Below are 19,537 nucleotides of genomic sequence, written 5' to 3'. Positions count from 1 at the left end.
ATGTTAGCCCAGGGCAGGGGGACATTGTTCCTTTAGGTGGCTTGTTAGGAAGAATTTCCTGACAGTGAGGGCTGTTCGACAGTGGAACAAACTCCCTCGGAGTGTAGTGGAGTCTCCTTCCTTAGAGGTTTTTAAACAGATGGGCTTCTGTTGGGGATGCTTTGATTGTGATTTCCTGCATGGCAGGGGGTTGGACTGGATGGCCCTTGTGGTCTCTTCCAACTCTATGATTCTATGATTCTATGATCTGATTTGAAACTCTACCATCAAGCAAATGCACTAAACTGACTCTCTGATTGGGTGTCTTTACAAAATAGTAAATTGCATACTCTAGATGGTTTCAATAATAGGTTCGGGTGACATGGTGATTTATGGTACGGGAAGTCCACCAAGAATTCTGCCACCATGTGATATGAAGAGCCCTACTTCATGCTTGGAAAGAGGTAAAGAAGAAGAACTACCGGGTTTATACCATTATGGGTTTCATCTCATGAAGCCTTCTTTGGAAGATGGACTGAAATGAAAAATTGGTTAAGATATGAAGACATCCTTCAGGAAACTGATAATGGAAAATTCAAAATAAAATCTATAGAAGATATTGAACAATCAGATTGGAAATTACATTGGTTCCTGTATACACAACTTAAGGAAAGATTCAAGATGGATCTCAAATTAGAACATTTTGGAAATAATGCACAGGAATTTGATGACATTTTACTGAGTACAAAAGGAAAGAAAACTACAGGATTATATAAGTAATTACTGGAGAGAAATCAAGTATCTGATTTGATTATGGAAAATATGATTAAATGGGCAACTGACATAGGGGGAACCATCAATTTAAGCAGTTGGGAATATACAAGAAATATAACTGAAAAATTTAGAAAATGTCAAGATATAAAAGAATTATTGGAAGTTAGAGCAGAGATGGCATAAATTTCAAAAATATATAACATCAATTCTAATAAATGCTGGAAATGCAATCAGAATATTGGTTCATGGCTACATGTATGGTGGAAATGCTCGAAGTTAAAAATTATTGGGGAAAAATACACAACACGATCCAAGAAACATTTGATACGAAATTTGAGTTTAAGCCAGAGATACATTTATTGAATATGGTAAATAAGACAGATCTCCAAATTAAGAATAAATATTGGAAAAATATTTTATATATGGTCACCGTGGCCAGAATACTAATTGCTCAAAAATGGAAAAACCAAGATTTGCCCTCAGTAGATGAATGGCTTTTAAGATTATTCGATATGGAAGAAATGGACAAACTTACCACCTAGTTAAACTATAAAGATGTGAAGAAAACAGAAGAGGAATGGTCAGCAGTAACAAATTATTGTAAAAAAAGATAGCAACAAAGAAAAGGAGCAGGAACACTGAATAAAAAGACAGAATAATGAAAGCATAAGCATAGAAAAAGGAAATTACAGTGTTAAAGCAGTACTATGCATGTATTGTGTATATAATATTGAGAATATTCACTTGATGGTTATAGAGTAATAAAAGACTATATGGAATATAACAAAGGAAGCAAGTGTATTTACTGTCAGTAGACTGGGGGAAGTGAAAACCTTGAATTATGATGATGTGACATGACAAATAATAGAACATAAGATGTGTGTGTGTGTGTGTGTGTGTATATATAGTTGTAAATAATAAAAAAAATTAATACAAAATTCTTGGCCAGAGAGTTCAAATGCCTCAACAAACTACAAATCCAGAATCTCACAACATGTTGTCATGGCAATGAATGAAGAATATAGTGCTGTAAGTGTGTAGTATGAATGGGCCTCTTTCACTGTTGTTCCATTGGCATTTTGATCAGGAATTGAATAAGAAATAACAAAGTGACCACCTTGCTCAGCCGCATTGTGACGTGAGCATGTCCTCCCTATTAAAATGGGCACAATGTATTCACCACAATGGTCAGGTGGAAAGCATCTACTTCCTGCCCCCATTGCCTATTTTATTTTATTTCTGCTGTAGAAATACCAAAATAAATCTTCTGACCTATCTGTATGAATTATAAATGTTCTGGCAAGTTTTGCTGATAAAACACACATCTCCAGCTCAGCATCTGAATGTGAAAAGCTTTCAGCAAAGTGGAATTTCGGCTAAACAAATTACAGTTTGCGACTCTAATTTATGAGAGCTATGTAAATACAGAAGGAGGGTCTTTATTTTCTTTTTGGAGCCAACACTGCTTAAATTATACGCAAACTACTAATTACACAGTTTTGAAGCTCCAGGATAAAGTACCATTCAGAAGGAAAGCATTCATGATCGAATTTGAAAAGTACAGCTGTTTATCATTTTGCAAGAGCTAGAGAAATGTTCTCACTTATATTTTTCAGTTCTTTCATAGACAAGAGATAAGAATTTTAGGATAAGGCTAGGGTTGCATTGGCACTGCAGAAAGAATGCAGTTTGACACTGCTTTAACTGCCATGGCTCCATCCTATGGAATCCTGGGATTTGTTGTTTGGTGGGGCACCGGAATGCTCTGGTTTGTTGCTGTTGTGTGCCATCAAGTCATTTCTGACTTATGGTGATACTAAGGTGATCCTATCATGGGGTTTTCTTGGCAAGTTTCTTCAGAGGGGGCTTTCCATTGTAATCCTCTGAGGCTTTTGGCTCTTACAGTGTTCACATTTTCTGATCCATAAGCAGCACTTGGGAAAGTTATTCAGCAGGAGTTACAACTCCAAGAACCCCAGTTTATAAGCAAGGATGGGTGAGGGAAGACATAGTAGTTTATCACACAGCATGTATCCCATGCAGAAATGGGATTTAAATCCCAGAAAAATCTGGCAAAAGTGGGATTGTTTTCAGACATATTGGGAGCATTGAGGATTAATCTAACATTAACCTGCACAGAAAGTGGACAAAACCGGCTGCTTTTTACTTTCGGGACTTAGAATCATAGAATCATAGAGTTGGAAGAGACCACAAGGGCCATCCAGTCAGTTCCTACTAATATTGAGGTGAAATCTCTTTTCCTGTAGCTTGCATCCATTGTTCCAGGTTCTGTTCTCTGGAACAGCAGAAAACAAGCTTGCTCCCTCCTCAATATGACATCCCTTCAAATATTTAAACAGGGCTATCATGTCACGTCTTAATCTTCTTTTCTCCAGGCTAAACATCCCCAGCTCCCTAAATCGTTCCTCATAGGGCATGGTTTCCAGACCCTTCACCATTTTAGTTGCCCTCCTTTGGACACACTCCGGTTTCTCAGCATCCTTTTTTAATTGTGATGCCCAGAACTGGACACAATATTCCAGGTGCGGCCTGACCAAAGCAGAATATAGTGGCACTATTACTTCTCTTGATCTAGACACTATACTTCAAAAAAGTGCTGGCAGAGCACGGCTTGAACCTGCCTGGGACCCAAGCTGATGGCAGTCGGCAGTTCGGCAGCAATTTAGTGAGCAATAATCACTGCCACCATCTCATGTCCTGTCTCCAGCCTGTGAGGCTAGAGCCAGTTTAAAATCCTGAGCAATAAACTCAGAAGTTTGTCATAGAACCTACAGCACCTGTTAATCCCTGGCAGTTTCCTTTCCAAGTAGTAGCCTGGTCAGACCCTGCTTAGCTTTCAAGTTCAGATATGATCTGGGGCCTTCTGGGTATTTAAGCTGCTTTCCCTCCACATAAATGAATCACATTTAAAACCATGGCAATACTATTAAAGGGTCTGAAGTTTGTCAAACTGCAAACAGATAGGTTTGAGGGTTTATCCTAGCCATCTTTGTTGTTATTATTATATCGTTGTTGTTGTTAATATATTGTTGTTGCCCTTGAGTCAACTTCAACTCATGACAACCCTGTGGATGAAGCACCTTCAAGACTCCCTGTCGTCAACTGCTCTGCTTAGGTCATGTAGATTCATACCCATGACCTCCCTATTTGATTCTACCCATGTGATGTGCAATCTTCCTCTCTTTCTACTACCCTCAACCTTTCCTAGAATTGTTGTCTTTTCCAATGATTCATGCTTTCTCATGATGTGGCCAAAATATGACAGCCTCAATTTTATGATCTTGACTTCCAGGGATACTTTAGGCTTGATCCACCTTTGGGTTTTGCTTTAACTCATATGCATCTTGTATGTAGTATCGGTGCTTCTGTGACATAAGTGTAGTGCGTACACAGCACAGCAAAAGACCTGGAGCAAGGGGTATATTTTTAAAATGGGAGTTAAGTTTGTTATAACTTGGTTCTGGTGCAGAATGTGCTGGACATAATCTGGACTGCTCATACCAGAACTGGGGTGTGGGATATGTATTGTCAAACAGGACAACACCAGAATGGGAGGGAAGCTTTTGGCTCATGTAGACAGGGCCTAAGGCTCAGGCTTGAATCCTCTCAGTATAAGTTCCCTCCAGAAGTGGTTGTTCATTTTTGTCTGATGTAGATGTGTGGCTTGAGTTCAATGTTGTGGAATCAGAGTTATGTACAGTGGGCCCTTCCCTTACGTGGGAGATCCGTTCCGGATCCCCCTCATGTAAGGGTAATTCCGCATATGCTCAAGACCCATTCAAGCCTTCTTCTGGCACATACGTCATGCCTGCATATAACGTGGGTGCACTGTATACAGTTGGTGCACATGCGACTGCCCATTCAGTGGTGTTTTCAGTTCTATCTAGAATCATAGAGCTGGAAAGCCCACATGGATCACTGAGTCCAAACCCCTGCTCAGTGCAGGATCTCCAACTAAAGCATCCCCAGCAGGTATTCATTCATATGATGTTGCTATTCAACATAAGAGTTGTGCAACACAGTGTTGACAGAATTCCACATGCATAGTTTTATGTTAAACAATCCTGATGTAACTAAAGTCCATATTCATATAGATACATGAGAATTATTTGTTCATCACCTCGGGGTTCCTTTTGGGCTGGGGGGTGATAGAGAATAAATAAACCTCTCCACATCTGCAGCTTTGACTTTTGTGAATTTGATTATTCATGGATCTGATTAATGTGTTTTGTCCAGGAACCTCTACATCTTTCAGTGCAATGCTGCAACATCTGTCAGGAGTCGTTCAGGAGAACCTAGAGTTTCCTAGAGAGAACACTTGTCTAGGCATTTTTAGGTCCTCCAACACAATTATATGGTCAGCTTCAAGCAGATATTGAACACTGAGATCTTAGAGATGTGCTCTCGGAGGAGGGGGTAATTTGCAGTTTTTTTCCACTTTTCTTATGCCCCGAACTCCAGAAATTGTGGAAAGCCCGCTGTAAAGTGAAACGAAGTAAAGACAGAACAAACACATGAAGCAAAGAACGCAGATTGAAATCAAAATCAAACCTGATCTGGAGAAAAATGACAGAAAATTAAGGGATTTAAGGTAATAAAGACATTTTTTTGCTAAAACAAGATTGAGACCAACATCCAGAGCTTTCCAAACAAATGAAGATTGGATTGGGAAAGGTTGGACACTGGTCGATTGATGAGGAGAAATTGAATGGACAAACCACAGTAAATGTTAAACTGTCATCACACTCCAGCAGAGCTCTTTCAAAAAGATTAATACATCTAAAGGAAAATTACCAGAAATGCACAAAAGAAGGGAAAATAACTAATTCACCATCTCTCCCTTATAACTGATTGGATACTTATTTCAGATTGGAAACAGATCTGTTGACTCCAGTTCCTCTCTGCCTCTCTCACCTGTCCCTGGCATTTTCTTTTTATTGTTCTCTTTTGTGGCATTTTAAACATATTTTCTGCTTTTCTTTTGCTAGGTCTTATTGTCTAGATTGCTGAATTGCTTTTGGACCCAGCCAGGAGCAATCCAAACTGACTCAGACCCAAGCTAGATTGTTCTTGATCATAGAGATCTAGAATTGGCCAAATTCTTGCAGCATTCTTCGTTATTGACACACCCACCCCTGATAAGCAGAACTGAAAGGAAAAATAATCTGAATTCAAAATAAAACTTTAATTATACTGTAAGTTGGGCATTAAATTCTTAACATTAAGATAAGCATATACAAAAAAATATAGTAAAAGAAGAATGAGAACAGCAAAAACAAAAACTCAGTCAATAATTAAAACACACTACGAGAACAAAAAATACAGACAGTGTGTTTCACGGGGGAAATATAGAGAAAAGGGTGAAGAAGGAAAAAACTCAGCGAGGCAAGAAAAATATTCAAAATGAAAGAAAATTTAGCTGTTTGAATAAACAACAACTTGTGTTAGCTCTACCTTTCGCCTGAATCCTAATTTAAAATGTTCCTCGGCCTCTGTCAAATCTTCCCCCAATGATAGGAAGTAACTGCAATCACATATTATAGGAAATTCACACTTTCTCCCAAAGTGATTATGAGTCCTCCATAAAATGTACCACTAGAATGAAAGTTCAATACAAGTTATTCAAATTCCTTTCCTTTCATTCTTCCAACAGATATGCAATCTAAAAAGAATATCACTCCCTTCCTTCACTCCTTATCCTCCCTACTTCCTTCTTTGTGCTGCTGTGAAGCCACATAGGTGGGCTTCCTCTAGGGTTCAGTTTCAGGTTGTCTCAAAAGAAGCACCAAAAAACTGTCTCACTTTGCCACAGGAAGCACCAAAAACAGGCCGGTTACAGACCGGCACTTTAGTGTGTGATGAGCACGCACTAGTTAAAAAGGGCGGTGCTTCCGCACCGCACTAAAACAGTGCTGCTCGTAACGACATAAACGGCGGCAGCCCTTCCATACGGCCGCCGCTGTGAGGACGTCACGGCCACGCCGCCTCTAGATGGGGCGGTGCGGACGTGACGTCCTGCTCCGTGCCAGGGCGCTTAGTGCGCCCTGTACACGGAGCGAGGAAGGAGCTCGTTTGGAGTTTCCTGGTTAGTCCGCTAGGCAGACTTCAGACGGCGCCAGCGGACTAAACGAGAAATGGGCCAAGCGGCCCTTTCTCTTCTCCCTGCCGGCGGTGTCCCTGGGCTTGAAGCCCCAGGACACTCCTTTTCAGGCTGCGGGGAAGCAGCGGTTTGCTGCTTCTCGCAGCCTGAAAAGGGCGGATCGGGGCCTCAGCGGCTGCCGTCTGCCACACTGAGGCCCCCAATACACCGGGGAAAGGGGCGGGTGCAGACCCCCAAATGGGCGGTCTATAACCCGACTATGCTGCATCTACATGGAGGATTAATGCAGTTTGATGCTATGGAATTCTGATATTCTGTGAAATATTTAGCCTTCCTGTCAAAATCCCAGATTACTAAACGATGAAGCCATCATTAAAGCCCAAGGCTACTGCTTCATCTTGACCTTCAGGCTTAGTTTAAAATATGTCCAGCTGCCTATAGTTTAGCTTCAGTACTTGGAAAGAATTATGATCCAGGTATGCTGGCTCCCCCCCCCCCCCCCATTTTTTTTCTTTTTGGTTGTTGATGATACCTTTCCTGATTTACTTTGTAATCACCAGTATTGTAAGCAAATGGTAAAACACGATATACTTCACTGTTCCTTTATTAAATATTTAATTGCTTCTCATGCTCCATAGCTATGAGTCAGCAGACTGTAATGTTAATACATTCCATTGTCTCAAGTGCTGAAGCACCTTTTACTATATGGTGGGAGAAAGAGTTATCTATCTGTACATGGTCTTTATGCCCTTTCTTTTTCTTTTTACTGTACTGTTTGAGCACATCATAATCTAAAATATATTAATCCTTTCAATGAGTACCTTTATCGTTCGTGTACAGCTGGGTGACTGAGATGCAGAGAAATTATTCTCTAGAAGTGCTACATATCATGATATTTGGTGTGTATATGAACCAGGAATGTGGTAATCAAGGGTTCTCTAAGACCTTGTGTGCACTAGACATAAGTCTAGGGCCAGTCAGAAGCATTATGCTCTGGACTGATCCTGAATTGACCATGAAATACTGGGTTGCACTTGGTGTGGTGGCGCAGCATTGTTCACATCGGCCAGCTGGGCAAACATCACCTTGGCATGACTTCCATCACCTGTCCCTAGAATCATATCAATAGCTTCCATATCTGCAGGAGTGGGGTGGAGTCTCCTTCTTTGAAGCTTTTAAACAGACACTGGATGGCCATCTGTTGGAGGTGCTTTGATCGTGTATTCCTGCATGGCAGAATGTGGTTGGACTGTATGGCCCTTGAGATCTCTTCCACTTCTATGATTCTATGATTCTAGAGGAGCTCCATGGACAGACTGCCTGTTACACTGTCACTTCTCCTGATGATGGGCATGCCCATACAACCAATGAGAAGAGAGTGTAGAGGGATTCCCGGCCATATGGTTGAGGTATCTAGAGACTCCAGCCATGTGATTGGAGGGGTCCCGATCAGGGATACCGAAGCAATAGCAATAGCATTTACATTGATCACTCTCAAAGTGGTTTGCAGTCTGTAAGACAATTGCCCCAACAAGCTGAGTCATTTTAGCAACCTACAAAAGGATGGAAGACTGAGTCAGCCTTGGAGATCCAACTCACAGTACTAGTATTTAACCACTGTGCCACGAGGGAAGGGGTGGCTGTGGCTCTGAGGATAGGCCATTCCCTGTCCCTGTATTATTCAGGGGGATGGCACAGTAGCTGGCATGGGAACAGTGGGCTTGCCCAATTGAGGCCCAGTCCAGCTGTGTGCACACCACGAAATTCAGTGCTAACCACAAGGTTATGGGAAACACCAGGGCTTCTTGTGACTTTGCTAACTCTGGGGCAAAGTTAGGTTAGGAGAAGACCCGCATTGTTTCACGATGTTGCCATGCATTATGCAATCAGGCAGCACCAATGTCAGGGTGAGAATGGGTCTTTTTGACCATGCAGACAAGGCCCAAGTCATCCTGCTCCTTGGCTGTATGTCCCTATGAGACACAGGCATCTTACAAGCATAAGTCTGTAGATCAAACTTTGTAGAGGGGCTATTGTTTGGTGGAATTGCAGGTGTTTTTTTTCGGGCAAAAGGTTGCAGGTTCTAATGCTTACATCTCCCAGATATAGCTGGATAAAATATCTTGGAAATCCTCTCTGTAGATAAACTGCATTATTCTTGGGTCCACATTTTAAGAAGAATATTGATAATCTGGAGTTTGTTCACATGTTGGAGGGAGGCAGCAGAATGGTGTGGAATCTGGAAAATCACTTTTCAGAATATGGACAAAATATAAACCACACATTATACAAAAAATTCCTAGATGGACATCAATTAATGAAGCGTTTTTCAGGAGGGAAAAAAATGAAAGAAACAGATTGGGTAACATATGAAGACATACTGAAAAAGGAACTAGGGCAATATAGATTAAAAACAATGGAAGAATTAAGTGAAGAGGGGATGAAATGTAATTGGTTTCTGTATATGCAAATGGTGGCAAGGTACAAATCAGACTCTAAAGTATTTGAAATCGAAAAGGAAGTAACACAATTAGCAAAAATAATAATAAATGATGAAGAACATAAAATATCCAAATTATATAAAGTATTATTAGATTTAGAAATGGAAAGTGAAACAATAAAACATTTCATGATAACCTGGGCACAAGATATGGGAAGACCAATTATGTTAGATGAATGGGAGAAAACTGGAACAAAAGGATTAAATATACACTCTGTGCTGATATTAGGGAAAATTATTATAAAATGCAATATAAATGGTATCTAACACCAGAAAAAATCTGTAAGATAAACAAAGATCAGAAACTAGAATGTTGAAACTGTAAAAAAAAAAAATGTAGGAACCTTCAAACATATATAGTGGGATTGTAAGAAAGCGGAAATATTTTGGAAACAAGTGCATGAAGAAATTGAGAAAATACTAAGCATCAAAATAAAGAAAGATATATTATTATTATTCCTATTAGGAATGATAAAAGATGGAAATGTTGAGAGAAAATATGGTAAATTGATATTTTATATGATATCGGCAGCAAGAATGGTCTATGCAAAGAAATGGAAAAGTGAAGAAACCCCAACACTAAAAGAATGGTATGACAAGTTATATGATATGATGATCTCAGATAAATTGACATATTTGCTTAAGAATGAGTCATTTAATGAAGTTGAAAAACAATGGGAACTGATTATGAAATATCTAACGGAAATGGGACAAATGAAATCTGATTAAGATATAAGAATGATACAGGATAAATAAGAGAATTATAAATTGCTAAGGAATTAAAGTTGTTAACACAATATTGGCAATTGTTGGTATAAAGGAATATTATTGTATATAGTAAAAGTTAAGTTAATAGAACACTTAAGTGAAGATATTATTAATAACAATAACAATATTTACGCAGTTATATGAGAAAATAGATATAGAAAGCCTTAGTAATGTATGTAAAAGAGAGAAAATAGTATGAAACTTAAGAGGAATTAAAGGAAAGTCATAATAAATGATGCAATTTAAATATTCAGTTTAAAGGATGGGAAGATTGTTTTTAAATGGTTTTTTATTTTATTTTTATATATATATATATTTCTGTCTGTTTGTATGTATGCACTTAGATAAGAGTAGGTAGTAGTTATTTTTTTCCATTTTTTTTCCTTTTCCTTTTTGTATAAGTAATATCTTATGTGTACCTTGGTTTTGTTGCAGCTTTGTATTATATATATTGTTTGATATTTTAATAATAAAATTAAAAATTAAAAAAAAATTCTTAGAAAACAATAAAGGAGAAGAGGGAGATCTCGAAGATATGGCAACCCTATCATGGTGTTTTCTTGGCAAAATTTGTTCAGAGGTGTTTTGGCTTTATCTTCCACTGAGGCTGAGAGAACGTAGATCCCACAGTGGGCTTCCATGGACAAGAGGGGATTCAAATCTTGGTCTGAAAGTCATCCACTACACTCTTCTGGCTCTCAGTGGATTCTAGATACCCATTCTAAAACTCCAAACACCATGTTTCCATCGGATGTTGTCATGGAAGTGAAAGGGGAATCAGAGCACTATAATTGTTTAATGTGAAAATGTCCCAGGGGAAGGAAAATATGGTCCAGCAAGGCCCCTGGATAATCAATTTCATGGCAAAACAAAATATAACAAAACAAAACAAGCAAACAAAAACAAAAGAAAGAAAGAGAGAGAGAGAGAGAGAGAGAGAGAGAGAGAGAGAAAGGCTGGACTTCTTCTGGAACCCTCCAGGAGTGATCCTTCAATTTTTAAATATGTGTTATTTTCCACAAAAATCTTTAACATTTTAACTCTTTTAACTCTTTATCATTGTTCTGGCACCTCTACTTTGCCTTAGCTCTGTGATAATAGCAAAGGATTTGTGCCAATAGAAATCACTCTGGCCCGTGAGGGAGAGAAGAGCAGCCTGCATCTGCTGGATTTAATGTTCTCTCCCACTGTCTTCACCCTTTCCTTATGTTTTATGTTTTAGGCCCTGTGCAAACTACATGACACATGCCCCAACTCTGCTCCCAATGCACGGTGATGCCGCATGCCACTCCACACAGTGCGCAGCATCACAGCACTCCTCTGTCACTATGTTCACACAATGCAGCACCAAAGGAGCATCTTAAAGCCACGATGCCATGGCCATCGCGCCCTTTCCAGGGCACAAAAAGGTACTGGAAAGGGTGCGATGGCTGTGGCACCATGGCTTGTTTTCTGCTGCTCCAGAGACTAGAACACAAAACAATGGATGCAAGGTACAGGGAAAGAGATTCCACCTTAACATTAGGAGGAACTTCCTAACAGTAAGAGCTGTTCAACAATGGAAAACACTCCTTCAGAGAGTGATGGAGTCTCTTTCTTTGGGGATCTTTAAACAGAGGTTGGATTGCCATCTTTCAGGGGTGCTTTGATTGTGAGTTCCTGCATGGCAGGGGGTTGGACTGGATCCCTTGTGGTCTCTTCCAACCATGATTCTATGGCCTGTTACAGACCTGCCAAATAAAGCTGCTTCGGGTCTCTTGGGTATGCTGTTAAATGATGCTTGGGTCCTAAGAGTCCGGAGGTCACGCCAAGCCACACTCCATTCATAGCACTGGAGTGCACTTTGGTGAAGCTTCTGGATTCTTAGGATGCACGCATCATTTAAATAGCATACCCCAAAGAGACTCGAAGCAGCTTATTTTGGCAGTCTGTAAACAGGCCTATGAGTCTATGAATCATACATGGAAATTTTCTTCTGAATTCCCTGGACACACCAGTTAATAAATACTTTTAAAAATTCATTTTTCAGAACCAGAAGGCTTATGGTGATTTGTGGGTTTGTGTTTTCACAGGCTATTTTTTGATATTTGGAGCACTTTTTGCAGCCCAAGGAGGATATCAGGAACAGAAGATTAGGCTCCCATCCCTGGTGAAGTTGTCTACTTTGAAAGAAATGAGCAACAGATAGAGATATTTTGATATATAGATAAGTTTATTTCACTCAAACAGATATGAATCTTCTTTTCTGGGTCAAACTGTTATCAGTCTTTCATTGCACAACATGCAGGCTTATTCTTCCAATTTGCCTTCCAGGTCAGTGGATAAATTCCCCTTCCTTAATATTTTATAAATGTTACTTAACAAATTCCAGCCTGCAAGGCCATTAAATGGAGCCGTTTCAGCTTTTGGCATGGTTACGTTCTCTTCCAATGTACAACACACTGAAAGATCCTATTTATCCTTTATATAAAAGAATACCAGGAAATTATTTCCACAAAGGCAAACACTGTTCTGGCAGGCATTCTTAACAACACTAGTTGTAAATCAAAACATACAAAAGTGAATCTCTCTCCAAATGTGTTTTTAATATATAGATGTTTCTTGATAAACAGTGAGTCGTTGCTTTCCATGCCAGTCCATAATTTAGCAGAATAAACGTAGGACTGACTTTTTTTTCCTTTTGGCAGTTGATCTGCAAATAGCTTAATAATATGAACAAACATCTAGAAAACATTTTTCTAGGCATCTCTGTAGAAAAGGTGGCTTTCTGTAAACAAAGACCAATAAGTGCTTGAAGGGAAAGAGCTAACATGGGCTTGAGGGACACACAGATTTCCAGATGTTGTTGGACTGCAACTCTGATCAGCCTTAGCTAGTAGAACCAATGATGAGGAAAGATGGGAGCTGCAGTCCACTAAGATCTGGAGGTCTGCATATTCTTTAAAACTGGATATTATTCAAAGCTTTCTTCTACCATCACAATTCATGTTTATAGCCGTAGCACTTGTGACAACCAGAAGTCCCCACAATACCTACCTTTTCAGCCGGATGGTACCCAAGGCCTCCGGAGACATAGCTATATCTATCTAGCCAGAGCTCTGTAGTTGTGACTCCTAATGAAGTATCTCAGCCGTGTAGTCATACACTGGACATATGTTTGTGTGTGTCGCTAACAGATCAATGTCCATTGTGTATCCCCACTCACTGGAACTTGTGCATACAAATGAAATTTTTACAGCAGGGGTGGAAAAGCTGCCTTAGGGGATCTGGGAAGTGTCTTTCCAGCCCCAGGATGCTCTCAAGTATGCACCCATCAACCTGCATGAAATGTCTGATTTGAAGTGGCAAAGATCCACTCGTGGTTTAGCAGGGAAAGGGTGTGTGTGTGTGTGCACAGTAAAATAAAGTATATGATGTGCACACCTTTTAAAGAGGAAAATTATGTCTGCTGCAGATGTGAATCTTCCACTTTTGTGGTGGAAAAATGTATGACTTTGTTGATTGCACAAACCGTCTTGGACCCTATGGCCACAATCCAGTATGGCTCAGCTTAGCTTAGTAGGTCTGCATGCAGTACTGCAATAGACTGAGACATATACCACCTACGGTTTAAGGGACAATTTCTGAAGCCCCCCTCCTCCAGCTCTTATGGAGAGTGGCTAGGATTGCAGAAGATTCTTGCTACATCACTCACTATTATTATACTCACTCAGGTCTGCACATAACCCCTCTTATGTAGAGTTGCAACGTTGCACACTGCATAGAAGACTTTTCTCTGTGGAAAGGTTCCATCATCTTTCTTTACACAAAAGAGGCATAGAGCATTGGCATGGAGCAGGTCATGTCAGAAATGGAGGTTGCTAGAGTGTGTCCTTGCTCCTGCTCACACACTGATGTCTGCCAATTGCCAAAATCCATCCATTTCTCTCAGCCTCCACTGCTAAGACTCTGGTCCACGCTCTGGTGGTCTCCCGATTAGATTACTGTAACCTCCTTCTAGCATGGCTTCCTCTTTCTCATCTTCACCCTTTAATTTCCATCCAGCATTCAGTGGCACACATCATTACATCCACTCGCCACTTTGACCATGTTTCTCCTTTATTATCATCTCTTCACTGGCTCCCCTTTCCTTTCCCTATCCAGTATAAGTTTTTGTAGTTAACGTTTAAAGCTCTGCATGGGCTGGCCCCTCTTTATTTATCTGAACTTCTTTCTCCTTACATTCCCACTCGTACCCTCCATTCTAGTAGTCAAGGTCTGCTGTACCAACCTAGGATCTCTACTGCCCCGTCCCGGATTTGTCCCTTCTCACTTGCTGCCCCTCACTCCTGGAACCATCTTCCCCAAGAACACAAGTCATCACTTCATTGACTACTTTTAATCTGAGCTGAAGACCACCCTGTTCAGGGAAGTGTTCCCAGGCACTGTGTGAATATTCATCTGATATTTGATTAGATAGTGGATAGTTGATGTTTTAATGGCTGCCTGTTTTTTAACTAAATCTATTTTATATTACTACCTAATGTTTATATGTATTTTGTAGATTGTACACCATTGACAGGTTTTATATTTTTATTGATTGATTATTTGTATGCACAGCACTGTGTACATGTACAGCGCTATAGAAATACACTGTAATAATAATAAAATAAATAAATAAATAAATAATAAAATTTTTATTTATATCCCGCCCTTCCCAAGATCAGGGCGGCTTACAACAAAGGTTAAAAACAATGGTGCCATAACAATATAAAAATACAACTACAGGCAGACCATACAATCAGTAAAAACTAACAACAAAACCAACAGAATTAAAAACCCCTTAGCCCAACCTCATGGCCACGGAAGAGCTTCTTCGTGAATGAAGTGAATATGCTGGCCTGGGAGCATCTCCAGTTATTTTTTCTCAAATTGAGTGTCATTGAAAGATTAGCTGTATTAAACTGCAAAGGTTTTGTAGTAATGAATGAGGGGAGGAGATGATGCTCCCAAGCGGTTGTTGTGCATAGAAAAGAAAAGGAAATTATCTTATCTCTATTATAGCAGGTTTCATTTCTGCAAGACATATAAATGTGTCTTTTGAGCCTCTGGCACAATGGAGTTTTGTTCCAAAATGGAGGAAAGTCTTTCACCAAAGTCTAGCCTTGTGACTTCACATCTGAGGGCTTGTTTCACTGAGGATTTTATCACAGGAATTTGAAAACTGTCTCAAGCCTCCCAGCCGGCAGCCTAGACACGGGATGGAGTCAGGGATTATTGCTGCTAAATCGCCACCGCTATCAGCCCGTTTCCCAGACGCATTCTGTCAGCACTTTTTAGAAGCTGGAAAGTTTTGATGTCAAAAAAAGTGCTGGCAGAGTATGGCTGGAACCTGGCTGGACCCAGGCTGAGGCAGGCAATGATTAGGTGGCGATTTAGCATGCAATAATCCCTGCCTCCATCCCTGTCCCTCGAAGCCAGGGAGACTTGAGACAGTTTTCAAATTCATACGATAAGCTCCTGAATTTCAATTTCTCTTAGGGTGCATCTACACTGTAGCAGATGCAGTTTGGCATCACTTTAACTGCCATGTCTGAATCCTACAGAATCCTGAGATTTATAGTTTTTGTGGAGACATCACACTTTTTGTCAAGGAAGCAAAGACCTTGTAAAACTACAAATTCCAGGATTTCATAGGATGGAGCTACAGCACCTAAAGTAGTGTCAAACAGCATCTTTCTACAGTGTAGATGTACCCTAGCATAGAAGGATAAGTGATAAATTGACCTGGATGCTGGAATAGCACTTCCTCTTCCTCTTAGGCCTTGTCTAAACTAGCAACTAGTGTTGATTCAATCAGCTAACTTAATGTCATTTTGGGCTGTTTCTTCCCATTTCCAACACACTCTTTTTAAAAATGCATTGATTATTAATTACCATGCGAATAGATCTCACCCACCCACTCACACAGAACCAAGAGTCTTCTGGCACCTTAAACCGAACAATCTCTATCTCCCACCTCCTTTTCTCTTTTCCACTGCCCTCCTCCTCCCCTCCCGGTGCAGAGAAATTTTGCAAAACAGAGGTAGAAATGATCTCTTCTTCTATCCTCTTTCCTTTTCTCCTCTTTTTGTGCAGGCACATGTGGATGTGTGCATGTATGTGCACACACAGCACTGCAGCTCTAACTTAAATGTGAAGAGAAGGAAAGGAGAAGGAGAAGAGGAACAAAAAAGAGAAGCAAAAAAACAAAAACAAAAACAAATACTAGGGCTTCATCTGCACTGCAGCAATATACATTTTGACACCACTTTATGTCGCTCAATACTATAGATTTATGGGTATACACTTTGTGAGTTATTTAGCTTTCTCTGTCAGAGCACTCTGACACAAAGTTACAAATCCCAGAATTCCATAGCTTGAGTCAAAGCAGTGTCAAACTGCATTATGGCTGCAGTGCAGACTATGACTAAGAAGCACTGGTTTTCCCCTGATGGCAGGAACCAAAAGACTTGGGAAAGGATGTAGAAAAACTGAAATGCCCTGCAACTACCCAATTTATTGTCTAGATCTCTGAAACAATTGTGGCATCTCTTAGTTGCTTATTGGCAAGATTGACCTCTGATGAGCACCATGGGGAGAAGCTCTATCTCTGTTCCACAATCGTATGAACTTTTTGACTTTGGAACAGATAGGCTCAGAAAACCATGGAAACACCTTTGGGAGCCCTCCCCCCTTAAGTGAGAACCTGGGTAACTAGTTAATGGTGACACTGTGATAGTGGATTTCATGAACTGGAAGGGATTGAAGTAGATGTACTCAATATTATGCTTCTATGGTATATGACTTCCAGGGTAGCAGAAACAATGCAGTCTTATACTATTTATAAATAATAATACAGTGTGCCCGCGCCATATGCAGGTGCACATAACGCGGCTTCCAGATTACTCAGAACCACATGGCAAGAAAAACAATGGCGTGCGCGCACCTACTGCCGCATGTGTGTGGCTCATTGATTCCAAAGGGATGCAAGCATTTGGGGACCTTGTGTGAGGGGTGTGGTGTGTGAAATGGATCCCTCGTGTAAGGAGGAGACCACGGTAATAAAACATTTTATTTTCTATCCTGTTTTTCTGTTAACAAACAATCAAAGTGGCTTACAATAAAACCATTTCAATATACAATCTACATCTATCTACTATCTATCTACTATCTATCTATCTATTTATACCTATTTCCTTTCCAATAGACCAAGCAAGGCACCACAGTGACAGCCACACTGGGCAGCAGAGCAAAAGGTGTGTGCCAACAGCCACCTGGGTGGAATGGTAATGAGGGGATCAATACACCCTCTGGGTTTCCCAAGTTGTCCTGCCCAATGCAGGCACCACTCACGAGGCCTTTAAAGGGTGCAAGGGACATCAATGGGCTCTCACTGGTTGAACCCCCCTCCATGTTAGGAGGCCATAATCAAAGAAAGCCCCTAACAGAGGGACAACATAGAAAACAGACTTGATCATATCAGGCTCTTTGACCTTTTAGCAGGACCTTCAAGGCCTTAAACAGAGGTCTTTCTCATCATCTGATACCAGAGTTCCTTTTTAGATGTTCCAGGTATCAAACATGAGACCTTACAGACAAAGTATCTACTCTGCCAATGAACTTTCAACTCAGAAAGCTTGCCATTGATTTTTGCTTGGAGGAAAAACAAACAAACCAACTCTGGAGCATTTACAAAGACTTAGGGCATCTCGGTGCATCTCTCATATAGCAAGGCACAGGTTTCTTTCCTCACTACGGGTGGTAAGCTGCAGTAGTAAAGGAATAATCATGCCAATAGTGTAATATAAATAAATCAGTCTTCGAAAGTAATATGTTTTGTATACCATCTTGCTTTGCGGCTTGCATTTCAAATGTTCTGGAGCATTGATACTATTAGATCATTCATATTTGCACATCTACTTTCTTCTCTATACGTGGGTGGTGTGTGTGTGTGTTGTGTGTGTGACTTGCTTTTTCTTTTTACAAGTTTTGTAATCAAAACTTTGCTGCCTTCTACTCTATCATTATGAACCTGAAGGTGTTGAGGATTAGTGGGCCTTGCGGGTAATGGAAATGGCAGAGAACACTAAAAGCATTGCTGCTGTTTCTCAAAGGTGCCATTTGCATTTAAAGCTCTTGTAAAACCACATTAATATTCATTTTCTCACATTCTGATGGTGCCTTTTCTTGATTGTGATTGTTTCTTTTCCTTTCTCCTCTTTAAAACAAAACTATCACCTTTTCCATGGTGTCCTAGTGATCTTTAACCTCACTGAGAAAGGTCCCCCCCATTCATGGCATACGAGTTATAGCATCCACAAATCAAGATAGAAATAAATGTATCCAGGGGCACCAAATCCATTGGCCATACGGCAAAGTACAATAACAGTCAAAATCAACAAAATAGTGAATCTTATGGGGACAATCAAAATACACAAAATGCATCATCAAGGTTTCAAACTTGCACTGGCTTCTTCCTCAGGCAAAGGTGTTAAAAATTATAAAGGAGAAAGAAAAAGTGACAGTGTTTGTCTCACAGGCATACATTTTATCAAGATGTTGTTGTTTTCTTAGTTAAGATAGTATGGAGGAATAGCCCTGGGGGGCTAAAGTCCAGGAAAGCAAATTGAGAGCTCATTCCCACTACATTTAAACTGGTTTCCAATTCACCTTCACTCCATGTGTGTAAATCGATTCCAAAATGCCCGTAATTCCCACTAAAAAGTGGATCTTTTCATATCCCTTGTAATCGCTTCTTTTTTTGGCAACGTTTGTCATCTCCACTAGTTTATGCTGCTTAAAATGCATGCCAATCATCTGTGCATCATCAGTGATGTAAGCGGCAGCCCAGGCAGCCCAGCTTTTATATATATATATATATATATATATATATATATATATATATATAATAATAATTGATAGAAGATTCAATTCAGTCGTTGGTGACTACTTGCCTTACTCAAGATTGCAAGTAGTTGCAAAAATCAATGAATTGAATCTTCTATCATTTTTTTTTTTAAAAAAACCATGCACCCATGTGTCACACCAGAAGCACAAAGGCAGCGCTGAGGGGGAGAATGATGGAGCTACCAAAAACTGAGGAGGGATGGTAAACACCCCTCTGCATCATCCCTCCCTTTCAGAATGATGTGATTCAGATCTGCCATTCCCACTGTTGAACAGGCTTTGGAATCCAGTCTTTTCAAAAGAACTGTAGGAAACTAGTGTCTGGAAAAAACTGTTTGTTTGTTTGTTTGTTTGCTTCACTTTATTGTACAGAAATCGATCAAAGTACAATCAGAACTGGTTTCAAATGGAAATGACGGTCATATAAACCAATCAGCAATTTGCTTTAAATCATAGTGGGAATGAGC

This window comes from Sceloporus undulatus, chromosome 3 (assembly GCF_019175285.1).
Source record: "Sceloporus undulatus isolate JIND9_A2432 ecotype Alabama chromosome 3, SceUnd_v1.1, whole genome shotgun sequence".
Taxonomy (NCBI): Eukaryota; Metazoa; Chordata; class Lepidosauria; order Squamata; family Phrynosomatidae; genus Sceloporus; species Sceloporus undulatus.
The sequence above is the reverse complement of the archived record's forward strand: the minus strand, read 5'-3'. Positions refer to the sequence as shown.